Raw genomic sequence first — 8,625 nt, 5'->3', positions numbered from 1 at the left:
TTCTGGACCTGCCCAGAGCCCTGGGGCGGGGTTCTTCTCTGCTGCCCATGGGGTGCGCAGCTCTAGCAAGCAGTTCTGGGTCCTCCCAGAGTGGGGGACTTGTCCGCCGCCACTGGCGGGGGTATGCTAAGCTCTAGCAAGTATTTCTGTGGCTGCCCGGTGCAGGGGGCTTCTCTGCAGCCGCCCGCCACCCGGGGGGAGGGGCGGCTCTAGTAAGCAGTTCTGGGGCCCGCTTTTTACCTGTATTTTATGTTCTTAGATGATCTTCCTTGGATTTATAGCTTGCCGAACTTCTTTCTGGGCTCAGCTCCCCGTCTTTGGCTTCATAGATTCTGATTCCAACCAGTTTTTCTTCCTTTGCTCAGGAGCCTCTGACCAGGGTAGCTACCAGTCGGCCATTTTCCCTTTTTGTTTTTTGAATGTGGCAATTAATGTGATACATTTCCCTCTTAGGAGTGCTTTCACTGTATCCCACAGGTTTGGGGAACTTGTTCCTTCATTGTTGTTATGTTTGAGGAATTTAACAATTTCCTCTTTTATCTTTTCTTGAACCCAACTCTCATGCAGCTTAAAGTTGTTTAATTTCCATATTTGTGTGCGGAGATGTGCATTTTCATTGGAGTTGAGTTCCACCTTTATTGCCTTGTGATCTGAGAAAGTATAAGGTATAATTTCTATTCTTTTAATTTTGGCTGAGGTTTGATTTGTATCATAGGATGTGGTCAATTTTGGATTATGTACGATGGGCTGAGAAAAATGTACATTCTTTAGCATTGAGATGTTGTGTTCTGTATATGCCTATTAACCCCTTTTGTTCTAGGGTCATATTTAAGTCCTTTGTATCTTTGTTAGTTTCTATTTAGAGGATCTGCCCAGTTCTGTCAGAGGGACGTTAATATCCTCAGCTATTACGGTGTTACAGAGATGTCATATTGCTCAGACCCTTCATGGTCTGTTTCACAAATCTGGGAGCATTTAAGTTGGGTGCATAAATATTTGAAATTGAAATGTCTTCGTGTTGTATTGTTCCTTTGACCAGTATAAAGTGTCCATCTTTGTCTTTCTTTTTTTCTTTTTCTTTTTTTTAATTGTTGGGGATTCATTGAGGGTACAGATAACCAAGTTACACTAATCACATTTGTCAGGGACAGTGCCTCTTATACATGTGTTTTTCCCCAAGAGGTGGGCCAAACACCATGACCCCTCACCACCTCCTTCCTTCCCTCTCTCCCGTCTTTGTCTTTCTTAATTTTAGTTCCTTTAAAACAGCTTATATCTGAAAATAGGATTGCAACCTCTTCTTTTTTCTGGTTTCCTTTTGCTTCCTTTTCCTTTTCCTTTTGGGTTTCTAACCCAAATTTAAAAAGTCTACAGAATGCTTCTCAGATATCCAAGGAAAACTGTAAGCTATTTGAAGACTGCCTCTTCTTGTGTTATTTATTGATTCTGACTTACAAATATTTTTATGTATTCTTTACCTTGTTTTTACTATAGCAGAAGCAACCTTGATTCAGGACACACATTCTGTTTGTCAAGAAGAAGAAATGGTTGAAGACCATTTTTCCACCTACACTGAAGTCCAGCCATTTATTCCAGGTCCTCAAATGGCCTTTGTCAACCTTTGTCATACAGAGGTAAGTTGTCTTCATAAAACCTTTTTTTAAGGATATTTATTTATTTTGTCTTAAATCCTAACTGTGTACATTAATGCAATTATGGATTACAATGTGATCTTTTTTTCACACACCATCCTCCTGATTCTCATAATGATGAGAAAGATCTAACAACAAAGAAAAAGTCCTCATAATCATAAGAGAAACCATATAGTGACAAGACAGAGAAGTGTTTAGCATTGAGAATTAAGAAAGCTAGTGGGACAAAGCTTAAGCTTACCATTATGGAAGGAAAGTATTATAAAGCAACCAAAAATAACAACTCAAGAAATATGGAGAGGAAGAGGGGGATGAAGGGAAAGAATTCATTGAGGAAGGGCAAGATAAATATAAACATTGAGTAAGACAGTCAAAATGAGGGAGATTATTATGAAAACACAACAAATAGCCAGGTGTTGTGGTGGGTGCCTGTAGTCCCAGGTACTTGGGAGGCTGAGGCAAGAGAATTGCCCAAGCCCAGGAATTGGAGGTTGCTGTGAGCTATGATGCCATGGCATTCTACCAAGTGGAAAAAAGTGAAACTCTCTCTCTCTCAAAAATATAATAATAATAATAAATAAAAACACAACAGAAATAGTGGAGTTAAATGAGGGCATGATCTCTGTATAAGATATAATAGAAATTATTTTAAAAATAGCTTAGAAAAAGAAAGCCAGGTAATGAAAACATGTTCAGATTTATCTGAATGACTTATAACTGATGTGAATGAGGAACTTAAAAGTTAATGATGGCTATAGTAACATTAATCTGTTATACATTTACAAATAGCTAGAAGATATTTCAAAAGTTCCTAGCATGAAGGAAAGATAAATATCTAAGGTGATGGCTCCCCAGCCACAGTCTGGGAGGCCAAGATTGGGAACCCTGGGTTGGGGTCACCTGTGGATAATGGCCATGGCTGGACAGGCATTAAGGAAGTCAGTGAGGAGAGTGCCAGAGGCAGCCAGGGAGCTGGAAGGAATGTGGACCCAGATGCAGAGAGTGTTTGGAGCCCAGACATTGAGCAGAGCTTCCAGGAGGCACTGGCCATCTACCTGCTCTATGGCTGTCAGAAAATCATCTTGTCCTGTGAAGGCAAAATGTATGGTCAGAATGAAATGATTACCTGTTACGTCAAGCTGAGAATGGAGAAGGTCTGAACTTGCAACCAGGTCTCTAGTCTCATCTAGGTTTTAACTTGAAGGAAATCAAGGAAAATCTAGTCCAAGCTAAAGGACCAGGTTTCCAAGAAAAAGGCTTTCCAAACCATGGCTACCATGTCCTCGGCCCAGCTCACCAAACTGGGTCCTGCTGGTCCTCAGGTCTCTGAGCTTTTCCAGTTTTTCTCAGGGGCCGTAGACCCCTCTGCAAAGTTTCATATGTGAAGCCATTTCCTTGTCATTGACTCCCCTATCTATTGACCAGGGTATGGGTCCACTTAACCCCTCTCACCCCTGCCTCTAACTGCCCCATTACCCCCAGCACAGCAGGCTTGGGCCCTGGGCACTGTGTGGTTGTAGCTAGTAGAGTTCTTGGCCTGTGTGGAACTGCCAAATGGACCTGATTCATATCAAAGTCACCTGTTTGTACACATCACCCAGCATTGCCCTGGAGTCCCCCTACTCAAGAGTGTGGATGTCCAGCAGATCAATTACAAATTCCCTGAGAAAAGGGTGGTCTACAAGAACTGAAGATCATGGCTTCCCCAACATCTTTTTCCTGGTCAAGTTCTGGGCAGACCTGAACTGAGGCCCAAGTGGTGAGGAGGCCAGGGCTAGCAGTGGCAGCAGCAGTAACAGTGGTGGCTTTGACAGATGAGCAGCCAGTATGAGAGCCTGGGGCACATGACCCTCAAGTGCTTCTCCAAGGTCTGCTCCTTTGGCAAGCAGGTGGTGGAGAAGGTAGAGACAGAGTGGGCCCAGGTGGAGGATGGAGATTTGTGTACTGCCTGTTGAGCTCACCCCTCTGAGAGTACCTGGTGAATTTCCTGCACAAGTTGTGGCAGCTGGCTGAGTGATACATGATGAACAGCATCCTTGAAAACTTCGCCATCCTCCAGGTGGTGACAGACAGAGACACCCAGGAATTTCTGCCGTGTACCACTTATGTCTTTAAGGTCTCCACCAGTGAACACAGGGCCCACCACATTTACTGCCTGGTCTAGGACTGAAGGGGGACCCCAAAACTGGCTGACCCCTGTTTATCCTCCTGGCAGGAAGGACCCTCTAGCTCTCCTTATGCTTTGTATTTAAGGAGAGGGCTATGATTTAAAGGGGCTGACTTCAGAGGCCTAAGCAATAGGGGACATCAAAACTTGGTTGGTGAGCTGAATGGGGGGGACAGAGGAAAGAATAGACTCTGATAGTGGAACCGCACAGGGGGTGTCTGAAAGGATAGATCATGCAAGAGCATCAGGGATTGAGGGAGTGAGACCACTTCTTGTACACTTCTCAGCCTCTGATAGGGCCCCCTTGCCCCTCTCTTCTGGATGTTTTGGAGAGCCTTTGTAACACACTGGCTTGTCTTTCCTTCCTGTTTTCCAGCTACTGCCCCCCCAAATTTCTACCTCTCCCTATCACCCTTTTTACTATAAAGATTAACCCTATTTGTGTAGGATCAGAGCCAGGTGAGCCCGGGAAATATTTTTAATATAATGAGCTATTTATAAGGGTTATGGCTTTATCTCAGCTGCAGGAGAAATGGGAGAAGGCTTTGTAACTCATCCTCCTCCTTCTCAGTGAGCCGCATGTTCTACTGTTGTGTTTCCTCCCTTGCCAACTCCAAAGTATATTGGTTTATGTTATGACAGAGGATAAAGCTATTTTAACAAAAAAAATGTATATATAAAAATATATATGTGCATATTTATTTAAGGTGGTGAACATCCTTATATCCTGAGTTGATGATATGACTCTGTGAAATTATCATGTGTACCCCCCAAATATGGACCCCTATTATGTATCAATTACAAATATTAAAAAATGGCTTGGTGCTATTTGCTCAGTGGTTAGGGTGCCGGCCACGTACACCATGTCTGGAAGGTTCGAACCTGGCCTAGGCCTGCTCAACAATGACAACTGCAACAAAAAAATAGCCTGGCATTGTGGGGGGCACCGGTAGTCCCAGCTACTTGCAAGGCTGAGGCAAGAGAATTGCTGATACCCAAGAGTTAGAGGTTGCTTGGAGCTATGATGCCACAGCACTCTACTTAGGGGACATAGTGAGACTCTGTCTTAAAAAAAAAAATAATAATGACATTTTATTTTATTTTTATTTTTTAGGAAAAACATGTTTATTCTGTGTGATTATCTTTTCTTTTTTGGGTTATTCCATTTATGAATAACCCCAAAAAGTTTTCTTCTCCTTTAATTGCTTATGACAGCCTGAACATCAATCTTCTTTTTAAGGTTTATTCTCTTTTTCTTGGTAGTATCTCTAAAAAAGGAATTTTCATCCTTATTATTTCTTTTCAATTTAATGAAACGTCATCTTACATTTAACCTAGTCAAACCTATGTTCACAGATTATGCAAAATGAAACCTCTTTTAGGCTCTATTAGAATTATTAAATGAATTATTCATATTTAACTCTTCTGGTTTTCATTTAAGTTCTCCAATAGTGTTTAGTTTCTCAACTTACTTAACTAATTTATCTTACTATTTGATGAAATCTTGGTAGCTGAACTTTTTGCAAATAAAAAGGTAAAATAAGTAAGCATTTATATTTTTGTTAACTAAAATTATAATTTCTGTATCCATTAAATGTGAAAAGAGATTTTAAGCTCAAACGTCTTAAGCCAATTAGTCAGTTGTTTATTTTGGTGATTTTTTCCCATTCATCTTGTGCTCGTGAAATCCCTGTAATGGACACAGATGTTCACACACCCAGTGAATGTAATCAGATTTGATTAAAGAATCATCAAATAAACTACCTAAATTTATAGAAGCATAAGGCAGTAAAGATTGCCAAAGAGTATACAGAATTATCTCTGGAAGGTCATTTCTTACTTTGACAAATATGTCCAGCTATGCAGACATTTTATTATCCTCAAGAAGCTTTATTAACTTTAGTATTCATACTTGTCAAACCTTGTACATAAAGTCTTGTATCAGTAAAACCCAACCATCCTGTTGGCTCAATGCTTTAGGCCATTTCTTCTTTCCTCATGTGATTATTGGGTCCTGCTGGACAATCATGGATATACTGCAGATGTCTAAATCTTCAACTTAGATAATCATAGAGTTTTTTAAATTCTAGATGCTTTCTTCCACTTTTTTTTATTCTTGAGGATTCATTGAGGGTACACAGTACCAGGGTACATTGATTGCTTTGTTAGATAAGGACCCTTGCCCCATCTCCAAAAGTCATACCACACCGCTGGTCCCCCTAACTTTCTTTACCTTTTAATGACCATTCCATCAGGTGTCAATAGACAATCAGAGTTATTAGTATGTTGTTGACAGCAGAATAAGAAAACCATGTGAAATTCTACTAGGGTTTTACATTTCTTTCTTCCATCATAGTAGTACTTAAAATGCCTTCAGAATTCTCTAATCAGCATTTCTCCTCTACAAGTCAGAATATGTAGGGCTAATTATTGAAAGAGAGTTTTCTTGTAGCATCTTGAATTGGTATTTTTGAGTTAAACATTTTCTTCAATTTAAAAAAATGCACGTAATAAGAATTATTTGTATTCTATTTCCTGCTCTTGTTCTCATTTTCCAAATGTCTGTTCTGTTGGATTTGCATTATACAGTTGTGCCAGTTTAGTATATCTTACACATACTTATGTTCTTAACACCATATGCTTTTCATGAGTAAGGTCATCTCTTCCTAAAGTATTTATCCAGATCTATCTCCTATGTCCCTTGGGTGCTTCATAGTTGACATATTTGACTTTAAGGACTGAAGACATTGTCCTTAACCTTTTCCGTACTTCCTTGACTCTTTGTGACCTGTTTCGTCATCTGATTTCCTATTCTAGTAAATAATACCTATTAATAACACCTAGTAAGTAGCACTGAAACATGAAGTTAGTGTAAATCTTGTACTTTAGGTTTACTGCAAATCACTAGTCCAGTCACTCACCATTACCATTGTTCACACTCGTTACCATAATTCACTTTCTGACCTATGATTTTGAACAACTCTTTTCTGATTTTGTCCTGTGTTTGTCTATCTTCACATTGCTGACATTTTGAAAATGTTTGTGATGGCCTGACTTACCTGCTTATTGAATAGGTCCCATTACAAGAAAGGGAAAGTTTGCACCTCTTCTGACACCTGTCTTTTGTAGCTTGGCCTGATTCTCTCATTTCATCTCTGAAACCTGTTCCTTATCACCAAGTTGTAGTTTTACCACATTACTTTCATAGCCCTCATTTGCCTTGTGGTTCCATTCCTCATCCTTTTGCTCTTGTTCCCCTGTCTAAAAGCCCTTCACACTCTCACTGTGCACGTGGTGTCTTTGAAAATATGCCTCTATCTTTGCTGCATTTCCTAATCTTCCTGGGTAGAACTAACTCTTCCACTATTGTATCCTTACTCTACTTTATTTACTGTAATTACAGACTCATGAATTATACTTTTCTTATTTGTTTTCATATATCATTGCCCCACCCCCTTCATTATAGTACAGACTTTGTCTTCTGTTTCTATGTTCAAATTATTCTCCCGGATAGTGTGTATACTTGATAAACATAGTAAATGTGTGTTGTTTTGCTAACAGATTGGTGTGTGAGTAAATACTTTTCCTGAAGTTGACTTTTCTTTTTCTCAATAGGAAGGAGCAAGAGAGTCAGAAGTTGGAGACAATACCAACACTAGTGGTATTATTGAAACTGTTACACAAAAGCGAAAAAGTAATGACAATTTTATTTTTGTGTAAAAAAATAATAAGAGGTGGTAAGTTAAGGGAAAAATCTGAAAAATTTTAATGATTACATGCTATTATGAAATAAAAACCAATAATGGGTATTGGTTTAATGTCCATTTCTTTTATTTATTGTATTATTTTTATTAAATCATAACTATGTACATTAATGTATTCATGGAGTACAATGTGCTGATTTTATATACAATTTGGAATGGTTAAATCAAGCTGGTTAACATAGCCTTCACCTCACTTAATTGTTGTGTAAGACATTTATACTCTTAATAGGTTTGACATGTTCCCTTGCAATATGCACCAGAGGTGAGGTCACAAATATTTAATGTCCATTCCTTTCAAATAATTTTCTTTTGCCATCTTTTTTATACTATAAACTTTTTCCTGAAACTGCTTTAACCTTCTGAATTTATTTTATGCTATGACTTTTATTTTACTGAAACAGTCACAAATGGAGATCTATTTGTATATGTATTTAAAATTCAGTAATATTTGTATCATTAATTTATCTGTAAATAACATTTTATAGATGAACTGTTTGCATTGATATCAAGACAAGACAAACCAAAAGAACCAAGTTTGTGTTTGGAGGTAATGTCTTTTCTTACCATTACTTTAAAATATAAGCATTGACTAATTTAAAACATAAAAGGGATACTTTTAATTATCTATGTATGTGCCCATAAGGAATTATTTTCTTACATTATCAGGCCATAATTAATAAATAAATAATAAAGAATGAGCTGCTGAATAATAAAACCTGCTAATTTGCAGGATTTATTTTGAAAAACAGTGTAGTATAATGCAAAATGATAAGGCTTAGAAGTTACAAGAATTCAGTTTGGCTTTGAAGTTAATTTTCTTTCAAAATTAAAGAATTATTCCAGATCAACCTATGGCCAAAAGTATGAGTCTGGTAAATATGGATGTGTAATAAAAGTCCTAATGAAATTCAGGGAAAAGCAGTTTAGAGTGTTGATTTTTATAACTTGGAACTTGAAGTGATAAAATCTGGCACTAGAAAGCATTACTGTGTTTGAATTGACTAGTCTAGATCATCAAGGAACATTTTATGAAAAAAAGAAA

At 38.3% G+C, this 8,625-nt stretch overlaps 1 pseudogene; it reads left to right on the top strand.

The window, feature by feature from the left end:
* The window catches only part of LOC100957926, a 46,500-nt pseudogene extending 42,684 nt beyond the window's left edge, over nt 1-3,816 (top strand).
* The last annotated feature ends 4,809 nt before the right edge of the window (nt 3,817-8,625 follow it).

The sequence above is a fragment of the Otolemur garnettii genome, unplaced genomic scaffold (genome assembly GCF_000181295.1).
Source record: "Otolemur garnettii isolate 467f Iridium unplaced genomic scaffold, OtoGar3 scaffold00326, whole genome shotgun sequence".
NCBI lineage: Eukaryota > Metazoa > Chordata > Mammalia > Primates > Galagidae > Otolemur > Otolemur garnettii.
The sequence above is the reverse complement of the archived record's forward strand: the minus strand, read 5'-3'. Positions and strand labels throughout refer to the sequence as shown.